Raw genomic sequence first — 16,156 nt, forward strand, 5'->3', positions numbered from 1 at the left:
CCTTTCCAGACATCATTAGGTCCTTAGTTACTCGACATCCTGTACTGACTGCCTCTTAAGAACACAACCCCACCTCTAATGCTCCCAATACCCCCTGAAATAGCCATCTGAGGAAAGAGTATTCTAAACCAGGGAGGCTGGTGGTATACAAAACCAGGGAGGAATAGGCAGTCAGCTCACTGCATCAATCTAGCTCGTTTATCAGATAAGACACTATTGCCTGTCAAAGCAGAGGAACCTGAAAGTTTAGACGTGGATAAAAAGTTCCCATGTAATAAAAAGTGATGAAAAAATTCCAGATAAAGGAATACCACCAGAAGTATAGGCTCAGGCCATTTACCCTAAAGCCAGCTTCTCAGTGACTAGAGTAGGGCATACAGCAGTGCCACATATGAGCACACACAAAGCCCAAGAACAGGCTGGTGTTCAAGTGGAATAGGTTTGTGTGTGTGTGTGTGTGTGTGTGTGTGTGTGTGTGTACGCGTGCATGTGTGTGTGTATATGCACACACATGAAAAAAAATGCCCTATATACAACCTTTCTGTAGACGCAAGAACAAAGCTTTTCTCAACAATTCTAATTTTGTATCTAGATACTGAATTAATACCTCACTGATTTTAAAGGAAGCTATGTATCTGTTCTTTCCAATTTAGCTATACTGCTCCTTTAAAATTGTTCCAGCAAGAATACCATATACTTGCAGCATGTTCAACCAAATGTCAGGCAAAGCAGACACATCTGCTGGTTTGTATTCTTATCACAAGGAATAACCAGTTACGCTACAACAGATGAATCTGTCACACTTGACTCCTGAGGAAAAAAAGCCTAACTAAAAACAAAACAAACAAACATACAAAGCTTTACCTGGCTGGTGAGACAGAGGTAGACAAAAGCACATGTGACCCCACGGTAGAAGGAAGGGCCAACTCCAGAAAGCTATCCTCTGATCTCCATGTGTATGCTGTGTCACACAAACCACACTCACATACACATCATACACACCCACCCACACTCACATTCACAATAACAGTAAGTACAATTTAAAAACAAAACAAAACAAAAACGTTAAATTCCCTTTCTGTCTGTCAACAGCAAGGTTTCATATACCTGGAACAGGCACCCATATAGCCTCAGTAAGATTCAGCCAAGCCCCTACCTCTACACCAACAAGGCAGAAACAAGAACCCACCTCAGCCAGTCAACATGGCACAAGGCTGACTGGCTATGTCCTAGACCACCTGAAAGGTCAGCCAATGCTTAGGATTCCTTGTTCTTCATCTTTGTCTGGTGGCAGAAACTCCACACTCTCCCCCTCCTCCCACCGCTGCCTATTTCCAGTCAGGGACAGGTAAGCTGGAGACAATCTGAATCTGATAATGGAGTCAAGGGCTAAAATTAGGCATTCATGTTACTCCCAGAAATGTACCCTAAGAACACGTACTACATACAGAGATCCTGCTGCCTGAGTATTAATCGTGTGCTGTTCATAAAGGGAGGAAAAGAAAAGAAACACCCTGTAAACATGGGCCTAGAGAGATAACTCAGTAGCAGAGGACCTGGGTTCACTTCCTAGCTCCCACATCAGGTGACTCACAACTGCCTAGTCCCAGCTCCAGGGATCTAACTCCCCGGCGGTTTGCTCTTTTGCTCATTTTCATATTTCTCTCTCTCTCTTTCTCTCTCTGCCCCCCCCAACCTCTGGCCTTTAAAAAAAGGCTTAAGAGCAATATTTGGGTACCGACTTTGAAGGACAGTACCCAGACATGCGCTTAAAACAGTATTAGCTGCATTGTGCGATACTACCTCGTTGAGGACCCACTGGTAAGATTTTGCTTTGTTTTGTTTTTCCAGACAGGGTTTCTTTGTGTGGCCCTGGCTGTTCTAGAATTAGACCAGGCTGGTCTCAAACTCACAGAGATCCACCTGCCTCTTGCTCCCAAGTGTGATAAGAATCTTTACATTTCATCTACTATTCACACCAACACCACTTTGAGGTAAATGTCACGTCACTTTATAAATAATACAATCAAGGTTCATAAACAATTTGATTTAAGGCTATTTACACAGCCAGTAAGTACAAACTTAACTCACTCATTTTGCAACAAGAGCTAATTAAGCTGGGCATGAGGCTCCCACAGGCAGCTTGGTTGCTAAGCTTCCTTCCAGAGTTTATTTTGAAGGTTAACAGAAGATGCAAAGACAGTATACAAGCTGCTCAACTATTTCCAATACTAATCAATGTTCTTTTGCTCTTTAAATCTAACAATGGTGAAATCATCTGTCCATCATCAAACATTTCCCAAGGCGTCTCTAACTACTCTGCCCTCCCACTTTAACATCCCAAGGACAAAGCAAAGAAAGTAAAAGAAAATCACTGTCTTAATCAGGGCTACTACTGCTGTGCTGAGACACCATGATCAAAAGCAACTTGTGGAGGAAAGTGTTTATTTCACTCACAGTTCAGTGACACTTCATCATCAAAAGCAGCGAGGACAGGAACTCCAGCAGGTGGGGAATCTGGATGCAGGAGCTGATGCAGAGACCATGGAGGAGTGCCTACGGGCTTGCCCGTGGCTAGCTCAGCCTGCTTTCTTAATGGCACCCAGAACCACCCACCAGGCCAGGGATGGCCCCACACAACGCACTGGGCCCTCCCAAAACACTCACTCATTAAGAAATGCACTACAGCTGGATCTTATTGAGGCATTTTCTCAACTGAAGTTCCCTCCTCTCAGATGACTAGCTTATGTCAAACTGATGTAACACTAACGAGCACATTGTGAACCTAAAGTTCTTTATCCCGGTTAGAAGTGTTAAGCCATTGCTGATACAGACTGTAGCCATGAAAAACTATATATTTTGTTTTGTGAGGGGTGCGTGTGTGTGCGTGTGTGTGTGTACCTGCAAGTTTTGAACCCCCAACTTCATTCATGCTGATCAAGAATTAGTATTTAATTTATAAATACTATTTGATTTCTATTTGAATTACTATTTGATTTCTACATAAGTACAGCGCTTCAGGGAAATAAAACATAAAGAGAGACAATAATGACAAAAAAAATTAACTATACCACTGTTAACCATGCCAAACATTTTACTCATTTACCCAGTGACACATGAACTGGCTACCACTGTTATCTCAATCTTACAAATAAGCAAACCCAGATGCAAAGAAGCCAAGCTTCCTGAAATTCCCACAGCCAAGAAAATGGCCCCCTTTCCTGACCAGAGCTCCCCTCCTAAGTGTGGCTTTGAACTTCTGGATTCTTAGATTCCAGGAAGCTATTTTTAGCAACAATAGTCACCATCAAGGTGACTCAACAAAACCATTCCTGAGCACAGCAGTTCTCAGTGCTGAGAAGTCTGTCTTCACAGGATACACTGTTCTCTGGGCAGGGTGCCAGGGGTGAGGAGACCTCTGAGCAAGTACTCACTAACAGTAGGCTACCAGCCCTATCCACCTTGATTTTTTTCACACTGCTAGGGACATCTCTACCTGGAGCTCTCCTCCCCGCCCCTACCCCCTACCTCCCCACCCCTGAGCCTCCCTCAGTGATATGGGTAGTATGACAGTCGATGCTGGCCCCTCTACAGGAGCTTGAACAAGGGCCTGAGGATTAACACTAGCCCAGAGGACCTTCATGTCACAGATGCCACCACAGGCTGGAGTTAGAATAAAAGAGAAATAGTGTATTTCTGACACTGCAAAATGCAATCTATTTCCTTCATCAGGCATGCTGCTGGAAGCTGAACATGGTAGGTAGCATATACCTTTAATCAGAAGGCTGAAACAGGAAGGTCATGAGTTTAAGGCCAGCCTGGACCACATAGCAAATTCCAGTCTACTGATGAATTACACCGTCTCATATTAAATGCTTTGAGTGAAAGTTGACTTTGAAGTCTTAGCACACAGATTTCGATTACCACAAATTACATGTTCCAACAAGGTAATAATTTCATTAAGTTTTTACAGTAACAAAACAAAGTCATAAATAAAGACGCCATTCATCTTGGTGATACACCAAGATGGCTGGTTATATCCAAGAAGGAAATCTCTGCTATACTCCTCAGATGCTATCTGATGACATTCTTAGCTTTTGGTTGGTAGAAGCTTGTGGTCTGTCAATATATCCCAAAAGGTTTCACCTGAGAGTCACAAGGATGTTGGGTCAGAGTTAGGTAATAAATGCTGATCGAGGAGGCTAAAGATAAACTGTGGGTAGGTGCTGGACCTGCAACATTCCAATCTTTCCTCAATCATTAATGTTCTAAACAGTCAATCAGTTCAGTGTAAGGTGAAGCTTCTTTTTAAGAATTTTAACTCCAAGTCTAATCTGGACTATATAAAGACAATGTCAAGAGAAGAAAGAAGGGGGAGCAGAGAAAGGAAGGAAGGAAAAGGAAAGGCGCAAGGAAGGAAAGAAGGAAGGAGAAAAAATGCACATATCACACTGCTGTAGAGATATGAATTTAGTATAAATATATACTGACTATAGTATAAACAGTCCGGATATAGCATAAATACATATACCCTCAAGAATTTTAAATACAGGGGTCCTCTGGAATCAGGACATTTGTATGATGTGACATAAACACCACAAAGAAAGGTAAATGCTGACCAAAACCCTGAAATGGAGGAGCTGGGCAGTATCCTAAAAAGCAGAAAACCCACAGAGAATGGGGACCAAAAACAGCAGGGCTCTGAAGAGGTTACTGGACCCTCAGACATACCTCCCAAATCTCCTTGAGGACTCAGAAACTTGCTCAACCAACAGCACAATAAATGGTACAAAGGTTCAATGTGTGAAGCTGCTTAAGGTGCCACTGCTTTTTGAGGAGGGCCAAAGGCCAGGAAGCCACAGAGAGTGGCCAAGCAGCAGAGCACAGAGTGTGTTCATACTGGGAACACCTGGCATCCTGCAAACAGTGGCTGTGGTGACTCATCACAACGAGACCACAGAACAGCAAGGAAAAACCACTAGCAGAGAGCGGTTGGCATTTTCATTTCAAAACAAGATGGGATCCATCTCAGGTCAAGGATCTATCTACCACGGATCATATCTTCAATCTGACTGATACCCAGGCTCTGTTATATAGTTTTCTCAGAAAATATTCCCAGCTACTAGAACTAAGAATTCTGGCTCATCCTCCAATAATCTGTGTCAAATATCTCCTCTTCCCCCTGTGAAGTCTCCTGACTTACCCAGAAAAACATGGACTCTCTTCTCTGTGTCTCCACAGAAATGTGGCATGCCTATAATCCCAGCACTCTGAGAGGCAGAGGCAGGTTGTGAGTTTGAGGCCAGCCTGGTCTACAAAGTGAGTCCAGGGTAGCCATAGCTACACAGAAAAGCATTGTCTCAAAAAAAAAAAAGTGGCAAACACACATTCACACCACTAGCAGACTACTTAATGCTGAGACTGCATCCTATTTGTTTTCTTTCCTCAAGATGAGTAACTGAAATAAGGTACAGATGAGTAAAGACTCACTACTATAAACTCCAGTTCCCAGGGCTATAGGAGCTGGCAGGACTTTCATGATCCATCTATAGACAGCGATTTAATCTAGGCATAGGTTACACCGCTCACCCCATCCTCAATTTGACATGGAAGTGAACCCTCTGGCAATGAGAAGAGGATGCAGATACACCTGACATCCATTGTCCTGGCCCACAAACAAAATGAACTGGTTTCCAGTCTCTTGCTCCCTGTGACCAAAATCTAAACACCAGACTAAGATCCTGGTGAAAACAGTTATCAAAGTCATTTCTGACCTTTTCCCTTCCCTATCAGAGGATGCGGATGGAACCAGGAAGACAGGTCATAACTCCTACTTAGACGAGTCCCCAACACCCTGCGTTTCCCTCCAACTCAGCTGAGTGCCAGCCACTGACTATACAGCATTTCCTGATCTGACATGACAATACCTGAGGTACCTTTGAGGTTGAGGTTGGGAGGTTGGGGAGAGAGTAAAAATCGGTGTTCAAATAAAACTGACTGGACCCAGAGGGACCATCTTAAGACAGTTCCTTGTGAGTCTGAGTACCAGAACAGCTGCCCACAAACAGGTGGCTCAAGGACACCTCTCACCCTGTTCGTTTCACAAAACCCCCAACAGGCCTGGTCTTAACAAGTATCAAAAGGGTATTCAGCAAGCAAGAGGCTGTTGAGTGATGTCTATGCAAGGTTTCCTCGTGAGGTGATTCAGTTCCCTTCTTTCCATCCTGGACATTATAGGACTCAACCACATAGAAGACAGAAAGAGAGAAAGCAGCAATCCTCCTCTTCCAAGGCAAGAACACCCATTTTTAACAGTAGGCTCAATAAATCGCTACCTTTACTCTTAACTACATACTACCAAAAATTACAGGAGCATATATACTATGCTAGGTATTTAAAATAAAAATACTAGATACTTAAGATAAAAGATTAGGAGCTGAAAGATGTCTCACTAGATAGTGCTTGCTCTGCATGCATAAGGACCTGATTTTGAATCCCCAGAACCCAAGTGAAACAAAACAAAACAAACAAACAAAAAAACAAAAACCAGGCATGGCTGTACATATAACTACAACACTAGAGAACAAAGACAGGCAGATCCAAAGAACTCACGAGCCAGCTAGGCCAGCCTAGCTAAAAGGGCTCTGTGAAAGATCCTATCTTAAAGCACTAAGTCAGATAGCCATAGAGGAAGACAACCAATCTCTTTCTCTGGCCTCCCCATGGATATCAACATACATACATACATACATACATACATACATACATACATACCTAATGATAAAATTTTTACATAGGTTCATATTTCCATCCAGTCAAATGAGGCATCGATGTCACTCTCTGAACCCCCAGGACTTCACAGAAGTATAACTAGAGACAAGGGACCAAACAGAAGAGCTGGAAATAACACAGCTTATAGACTGGAGAGGGAGTAAGAAACAGCTCTGTGATCTTTGAAAAGTCATTGTGGTCTACACCTGTAATCCCAGCACTTGTGAGGAATTCAAGTTCAAAGTCAGCCTAAACTACACAGTGAGTGGTTCTGGGACCACCCTAGGTTTCTTAGTTAGGGTTTTTATTGCTATGAAGAGACACTATGACCAAGGCAACTCCTATAAAGAATAACATTTAACTGGGGCTGGCTTACTCAGAGGTTTAGTCCATTATCATCATGAAAGGAAGCATGACAGCATGCAGGCAGACATGGTGCTGGAGGAGCCAAGAGTTCTACATCTTGATCTGAAGGCAGCCAGGAGAAGGATACAATTCCATACTGGACAAAGCCTGAATATGGAGACCTCAAAGCCCTCCTATACAATGACACGCTTCCTCCAATAAGGTCACACCTACTCCAATAAGGCCATACCTCCTAATAATGTCACTCCTTATGACCAAGCATCCAAATACATGAATCTATGGGGGATGGGGCAAATGTATTCAAATCATCATACTGGGCACACTGAGGTACATGGTTCAAAAGAAAATATCTAAATGAATGAGTGAATGGATGGATGAATGAATGAATGAATGAATGGGAAATGCTAGCACATACCCAAAGGACCATTAAGATATTAGGTCACATACTATTTAACATGTGAGTATTCTATCTCCTATGCAAATAAAGAGGTAGAGTCAGTTTCCTTGGAAAATGCTACTCTACCTTTTAATAAATCTTTTTTTGATTGTTTTGTTTTGTTTGTTTGTTTGTTTGTTTGTTTTTTCAAGACAGGGTTTCTTGTGTAGCCCTGGCTGTCCTGGACTCACTTTATAGACCAGGCTGGCCTCAAACTCATAGAGATCCACCCACCTCTGCCTTCCTAAGTGCTGAGATTAAAGGCGTGCACCACTGCACCTTTTAAGACTTCCTAATGTGACAATACTAAATTGTATGAAATTGTCAATACTTGACATTTTATGAAGGAAAAGGGAAGTTTCACAAGGATAAACTTAATAGGTAAGAGCAGTCACATAACACAGCACATTCTAAATCCAGAACACTAGAGAGGTTCACACTGGAGAAAGAGAAGGACAGGTGTCAGTCTGGGGCTGACCCTCCCATTCCAAGCTGGTTTCAGTGCCTTATGAAGCCTGAATAACCTTGGCTATTTGGGGGAGATGATCATATGCCATGCTGGTTCCTGGCCACCACCTGTTACTTCAACAACTCCAAAGCCTACATCCCACAAGAGGCTCACAGGCATTCAAGGGACAAACCATACCACAGGGAAATGCCACAACCTCCCAGTGGCATCTCTGGCTTCTAGGAAAATCCCTTCCACAAACATCACATCACAATCTCCTATCTGTATTTCTGCCATTATTCCAGTTATACCTCAGTGTTTCAGTAACTAGTTCTAAAGGATGGTTCAGACACTACCTTGAGTATCATGAGTTCTTTTTTATAACTCTGAAGACTTTAAAACTTAAGAGATTTTTGCCTTATGTTCAAGTTTAATTTTAGAACAGACTTTCTTTATACTATGCCATCTGATCTTACTGCTCCCATTCCCCAGACAACAAAACTATTTATCGCCTTTATTCCCCATTTCCAGAACTGTCTATAAAGCTCAGAAACATTTCAGATTTAAATGAAACTAGTGATAAAACTATCCAACACAAAACCACGTACTTGCAAGTTTCTCAACTTGCAAGTTCACTGCAAAAAAAAAAAAAAAAAAAAAAAAAAAAAAATATATATATATATATATATATATTTGGTAAAACCTAGGAAGAAAATGCTTCCTAAAGTTTCTCTTCTCAAGATTGTATGTCCATATAGAATATAACATAGGTAAAAGGAGATAGCAGCATCATTCTCAAGATAGGCTTCCTAAAATCCCCAAAACTACAAGCCTCTACATACACATTCTTAATGCTATTATTAATTTAGTTTGGCTAATTAATTTAGTTTGAATAATTAGATTGCTCAAGGAATAAAAAAAAAAAAAAGCCGCCTGCCATTCTTTTTCTAGAAATTCTACTGGCTCATGTGTTCAGAGAATTATTACCTGAAAGTTGATAACATACTTTACCCTAAAGGCATCTGATACCCATGGCACACTATTCTAGCTGCAGTCATCCCTGAAGCCAGGTGGTTCATGGGCAGTAGATCCATGAACAAAAGCATATACACATACTTCCCAGCTGTGCACTCAAGGGTGAGCAAAGTGCAAAGGGAAAAGGTGTCCGAACTCCACTCTTCCATCCATGTTTACTGGGGCTTTGCTGTCTGCAGAAGTTTGGCATCACCAGTCTGACATTAGCGGGTAGTATGTTTGCATATGAAAAAGCATGAGTTTTCATGTTGGGCAAGAATTACTCTCATCTATAAAGTGAATGAGGTACTTAATTTTTCTACTGACTCCCTTTTCTGTAAATGAGAATAGTATCATCCAATGCACAATGGTTCATAGATTAAACCAGGCATAACAGAATCTGGGCACAAAATACATGCTGTTACTTACAAAGTCATGGTCATAAATATAATTCCTATACAGGGCTTTAAATGAATTCACAGAAACCACACAGTTCCAAATTGTATTCTATAGCTTTAATGTTCACGTGTCACAAAGCAATAAAGATGAAACTAGAGGTAAAAATGAAAGTTAGCCCCCAACAAGGTGATTCAATAATACTCCTTTCTAAATAAATGCCAGCATGCAAGTACACACTTCAGAGCACACACAGAATACATATTCACCAAAGAAAAGGCTTCAGAGACTATGCATATTCCCAATTCCCAAGTGTCAACAGCCGTCCTTCCCACTGGGGCTACACACAGCAAGTATGAGGGTCCTCAGGAACAGGTCCCACATATACACATACTACCAGACTTGAGAAAACAAGGAATTAACAGGGAACTACAGAGAGCACAAGAATTCTATGCTTCAGGTATTCAGGGTGGAGTAAGTATCGTGTGTGTGTGTGTGTGTGTGTGTGTGTGTGTGTGTGTGATGCGCGCGCAGCATGTACGCATGTATATGTGGATGTGTCAACCACACATGCGCTTCAGTATGTGAGCAGGAACGCATGCACGCGAAAAAGTACTCATCCAATTCTGGAATTTTTGTTATATAAGTAGTTTTTCAATCTAAACTTCCTGAAAAATAAAGTGCATGTAGAGGGATTTGCTGTTCCTGCTCAGCAGTCCTGGGTGGTCTTCCTGCTGTGGCTAAGATATGCCCCCATGAGCACAGAGCTCACCATCACTTATGTTCATAACTGAACCTGATGGATAAAACAGGACCTGCAAAAGAAAAAAAAGCAAATACAGTTTCTTACTTTCTTAAAGTTTTAAAAATATGGTTATTATAAGAATAAATTCTCAGCATCCAGAAAACTTAAAGTTTTTCCCAAAATAATTCATCCCTAAGGGCTTAAGGGAGCCAAGAATTTGCTGTAATTTGTATCTACATCTGAAAATTTTTATTTGTTCCCTCCAGGGATGCACTTTGGAGAAGCAATGCAACAGCATCCCTAGAAACTCTTTCTTCTCGCTCTCATTAAACAATCAAGAAGTGAAAAGTCAAAATGAAGATGTTCCCTCGTGACTAACCAAATAGTTAGGAATTTGTGAACATGGTGAATATTTTCAAGGCTTTACTTACCTCATTTTTTTTTTTTTTTTTACAGTGAGATGAGAAAGGAAAAAAATATAGAGAGAGGTACAATTCTTGGCTGGCCTGGAGCTCCCTATGTAAACCAGACTGGCCTCAAACTCACAGAGATCCACCTGTCTCCCAAACACTGGGATTAAAGGCATGAGCCAGTTCAGACTGGCCTTGAACTTCCTATATAGCCAAAGGTAGCTAGAACTTTTGATCTTCCTGACTTTATCTCTTAAATTCTGGGATTTTAGACATGAGCCACTATGCCCACTAGTGTTAGGGATTCCTGGTCTTCGTGTGTGCTAGGCAAGCATACTAACTGTGCTACTAACTAAGCTACATTCCCAGTCCTGGAAGAGCAATTATTTCTCAGTCGTAAAACCTAAGAACTCTTCAGCAAACTGGCATAGCTCTTATTCCTATTGTATAAGGAAGCTCTGGTCATAGACATAACTTCCAAGAAATGGACAAGGGAGAATGCAATGGTTCTTGAACATTTCTGGCTTCTGGAGATCCTCTGGAATCTAACAAAAGTCCAGCTTGGCAGTTAGGAAAATGATCATAGAAACACTTCTGAAGAAATTCAGGGAGTTGATGGGCCTGCTGAAGAGCCCTTCTGTGAAGCTCAGGGTAAGGAGTTGGAGCCCAAGAAAGCATTGTTGCCAAAGACTGAATTTTAACAGAGCTGTTATATTGGGGTTACAACTCAAATTTACCCATTAGTGGCAAGGCAATGTGCTACACTGGGAAAGAAATATTTATAGTCATACGAAAACAAAACAAAGCAGATGCTGGAGAGATGGTTCAGTGGTTAAAAGACTGGCTGCTCTAGCAGAGGACCTGGGTTTGGCTCTCAGCACCCACATGGTGGCTCACAACCATCCTTAACTTAGATCCTGGGGCTCTAACACCCTTTCTGAACTTCACAGACACCAGGTATAGGCAAAATATTCATAAATAAAATCAATCTAAAATTAAAGAAAACAAACACAAAACCAAAAAATCAACAACAGGAGTAGGCCTTAAAGGAACATTTACCACCCATAAGGAAGATGCACTGGGACTGACAAGAGACCACATGGGCTTCTTCCCCTGGCTAGGCTCTGCATGCTCTCATTCACAACTGCAAGTTAGGCCCAGCGCGCCTAACTGGCCCCATTTCTGCAAATGAGCAAAAGGAGGTTGGCAAGACTTTACAGTCACTTCTCCCAGGACTTGGAGCTACGACTGAAACTCACATTCTCAAGGGCTGAGACTTTCTGGAGTAAATACTGAAGCCCCAATACAAAGTAAAACCTGCTAAATCAGCCAAGCACTTGCAACCACAATTCCTTCCAGTGTTCCCTCTAGTATTCTCTGTTTTCTAGGCTTTCACAATTCGGACTTAATAAATAAAGCAAATGTTCTGTTTTCTGTACTTCCCTCTTTCAGAAAACCAAAAACATTAATTAGAGAAAATGTTGGCAGGGGAGGGGAAAGAAGGGAAGCAGATGGAGGGAGGGCGTTAATGTACACACACATACCAGATACTGCTTTAAACACAAGACTCAATTCTCTCAACAAACCTACAAGGTAGCTTCTACTGTTTTCCCCCATTTTGCAGATAAGTAAACTGAGACAAGTCAAAGAACTTACTCCCCACAATGTTGTTACTAAGGTCCAAGCTGCTCCCCACCTAACAATACTGTCTCTTGACATTTCTAGTCAGAAACAACATCCAACCTCTTGCAGAGCAACGCGTGATGCATAATCATAGAGGGTCAATTCGGTCTTCCCTAAAGTTATTATTCAACTGACAGCCAAAAGGAGAATGAAAAAGGATCGAAACTCCCTGATTTCAGGCTTGTACAACAATCTCGACAAGAGAAAAGGCATAAGGAAAGGTAGAAGTGTAGTTAGAGGTCAAGGGTGGAATGCTCATAGGACGCTGAGGGTTCCATTCCCAATGCAATCAATCAATCAATATGAATCAATACATAAAGTGAACGAAGGAAGGAATGAAGGAAGAAATGAACAAACAAACGAACAAACGAATGAAGCATAAAAAGGAACACCTCAAGCTGCATTTTAACCTTCATATTAGTGTGTGTTAATTAAAATAACGGTTCCATAACCAGACAGATTTGAAAATGGTTGAGTAATAGGCTTCTTCTCTACAGGACTTCTCAAGCTATGAGCCATCAGCATACTTCCTAGATTGTAAGAGGATAAACAGAGCAACCGCACAGCAATTCCACTCATCTGACCATGAAACATTTCATTCAGGGAACATCTTGAGAGGAAACATACTCGTGAACTGACACGCTGATTAGGAATTGCAATCCAAATCTGGTGACCAGTATCCATGGCAAGGTAAGGCAAAACACAGCAAAGGAGCAGCACTGTGCATCCCTACAATGTGATAGGGAGTTAAGAGAAAGGACAGTTTTGAAGGGAAAAGATGAGCATAGCTTTGGATTGTCTGAATTAGAACTGTCTAAAAGACCGTCAATTCACAAAACAGTTGAAAACAAGTCTTATTTATATATTTGTACCCATGTTCATAGAAGTATTCATTCTTAAAAATGAAGGAAATTCTCATATATAAAAATATGGACGCACTCTGAGAACATACTTCACATTTGAGTAAAATATGCCACTTATAAAATGACTAATATGTATGTCTGGTTCCATTTATATGAGGTGCAATAAGGAACTCGACAGACTGCTGGGGTGTGGTGGGGTGAGGGAAATGTGCAGTCACTGTTGAGTTAGCAGATGCAGAGTTTGCATTTTCAGGAAAAGAAGAGTTCAGAGACATGTTGATCTGTGCAGCTGAGCTCTGTTCAGTCTACTATTATGCTGACTGACCGCTGTTGGTTCCTGCTGAGGAACAAGTCAGTAAGTAGGCCATGCTGCAGCCATGGCTTTTAAAGATACTGGAAACACACCAGTGGAACCCGAGGTGGCGATTCACTGAATTAGAATCACATTCACCAGCCAGGACGTGAAGTCGCTGGAGAGGTGCGTGCCGACTTGATCAGAGACTCAAAGAAAAGAATCTGAAGGTGAAAGGACCAGTGTGCAGGCACTGAGACTACAAAAAGAAAACACCTGTGGTGAAGGTTCTAAGACATGGGATCGTTTCCAAATGAGAATCCACAAGCAACTCATCGACTTACATAGCCCTTCAGAGACTCTTAAGATTACTTCCCTAAGTATTGAACCAGGAGTGGAGGGCGGAGTCACCACTGCAGACGCCTAAGTCAACTATTTTAATAAATTGACTTACTGGGGGAGGTGATAAGACACTTCAGAAAGTTAGCATGTCAATTTTTATGTTTTGTTTTAACACGATTTTGTCTCTAAAATTTTTAAACTACCATGTCAAGATATGGTAGACATTTGTAGAGTTCAGCTGTTTAGAAGCCTTTTGTGCCATGTTATTCTGTTAACCAAAGGACCACAGATTACTGTCTGACTCCTACATACAACTGAGGTTCAACCAACCACTGTCTACCTAGAACATCCAGGGAGAACAAAGTAAGAGTGTTCCAGAACATGAGACCACTGAGGGACAGGACTCATCATTCTGGAGCAGCTCTTGACTAGAAGGTTCTGAAGAAAATCTCACTGTGGCAGGAAGCGAAATCAAGAAAAAGGAGAAAAGATATCACCAGGACCCCAAACCTGAAAGCCCTCCCACCTGGAAGCCACAGGGCCTGCTCCTCCCTTCAAGAGGTTGTCTGACATTCAAATCTTTTAAATGTGCCAAGACAAGCAGCACATGCAAATACACTTGCAGTTTATATATAGATATTTTTTTATTTATTTTTATTTTATGTATATTGTAGTTTTGTCTACATGCTAATCTCTGTAAAGGTATCAGGTCCCCTATAACTGGAATTACAGACAGTTATGAGCTGTCATGTGGGTGCTGGGAAGTGAACCTGAGTCCTCTGGAAGAGCAGCCTGTGCTCTTAATAGCTGAGCCATCTCAAAACACACATACATATACATACACACATACAAACACACACATATATTGGGGGATGGTTTTGTGCACTGGGTATTTAGATGCTGATTTCTGTGCCCAGAGATCTGGTTACAGTCTGAATGTGGGCACTATCATTATCATTGAAGAATCTCCTGTCACAATATTGTGTAAAAAATTACTCTCATCATCTCTGATTGGTTAGTAAAGAGCTGAAGAGCCAATAGCTGGGCAGAAGAATTGAAGTAAAGAGAATCTTCCCTTGCTGGGGATTACGAATTACTCCTGAAAAAAAAAAATACATGGAGGAGATTTTATTAGTTATCTAAGATATGAGATAGGTCTGCAGAAAATTCTACCATAGAAGGTACAAATCAGAAGAGACCAATTAAGAACTCTTAATGGTTTTCAAAAATGGTTGGGAGATATTAATTGGCTAAGGTCCAATTTATCTCTAACCTTACAAGGTGATAAAGACTTAAACAGCCCATTAAAATTATCAGCTGAGGCTGGGAGAGAATTAGTAGAATTGGTAGAAAAGCTAAAAGATAACACATGTGGACCATTTAGATTTAAAGCTTAAACTGTATTTTAGTTATTTTTGCCTTCTACTCATTTTCCCATAGGAATTCTTATGCAAAGAGAAGATTTTATATTAGAATGGCTATTTTCAGTCCACAGAGTAAAATATTAAAGAACTATATAGAAAAAGTTTCTGAATTGATTCTGAAAAGAAAAACGACATGTCTATAAGCAGGAATAGACCCAGCAGAAATTGTGGTACCTTTTACTAATGTTGAAATTGCCTCATTATGGGCAAATTAACAATGGCAAAGAGCTTGCAGTAATTTTTTGGGAGAAATTAAGAACAAATACCCTAAAAGCAAGCAACTTCAGTTTATAAAAAGAACTAATTGGATTCTCCCTCATATATTAAAAGAGACATAAATTTACAGAACCCCTACATTCTATACCAATGCAAATAAATCAAGAAAGACAGGTTATAAGTCAGAAAAAAACAAGTAAAGTAGCTCAAAGCCCTTATGATTCAATTCTAAAAACCAGAGTTGTGTGCCATTCTTACAGTATTATATGATTTTCCTGAATCTCTTAATATAGTTACTGACTCCTGTATGCAGAAACACTTGCTCCGCATATAGAAACTGCTGAACTTATTCAGGATAATTCAGAATTAACTTCAATATTTATTCAACTACAACAAGTGATCAGAAATAGAAATCATCCATTGTTTATAACATATATCAGATCCCATAAGGGTCTACCAGACCCTCTAGCACAAGGTAATGATGAAATTAATCTGCTATTAATAAGAAATGTGCTAGAAGCTTCAGAGTTTCATTAAAAATACCATGTTTACAGCCAAGGCTAGAATAGGGATTCTTCTATTACTTTGCAACAAGCCAAGGAAATTTAAGAAAGTGTCCTATTTGTTTTGTGTATAATGAAACCCCATTATCCACAGGAAGTAACCCTAAAGATACCCAATGAAATAAAATTTGGCAAATGGGTATGTTTCATTTTGCAAAGTTTGAAAATTAAAATATGTGCACCAAAC

The 16,156-nt window shown here is 40.8% G+C and overlaps 1 protein-coding gene and 1 pseudogene across 1 annotated transcript in view; one reads left to right on the forward strand and one right to left on the reverse strand.

Moving 5' to 3' along the window:
* The window catches only part of Jak1 (Janus kinase 1), a 119,632-nt gene that overhangs the window by 83,533 nt on the left and 19,943 nt on the right, over positions 1-16,156 (reverse strand). The window lies entirely within an intron of this gene.
* Positions 13,510-13,851, forward strand: LOC110541291 (small ribosomal subunit protein uS10-like; annotated as a pseudogene).

Source organism: Meriones unguiculatus, chromosome 12, assembly GCF_030254825.1.
Source record: "Meriones unguiculatus strain TT.TT164.6M chromosome 12, Bangor_MerUng_6.1, whole genome shotgun sequence".
Taxonomy (NCBI): Eukaryota; Metazoa; Chordata; class Mammalia; order Rodentia; family Muridae; genus Meriones; species Meriones unguiculatus.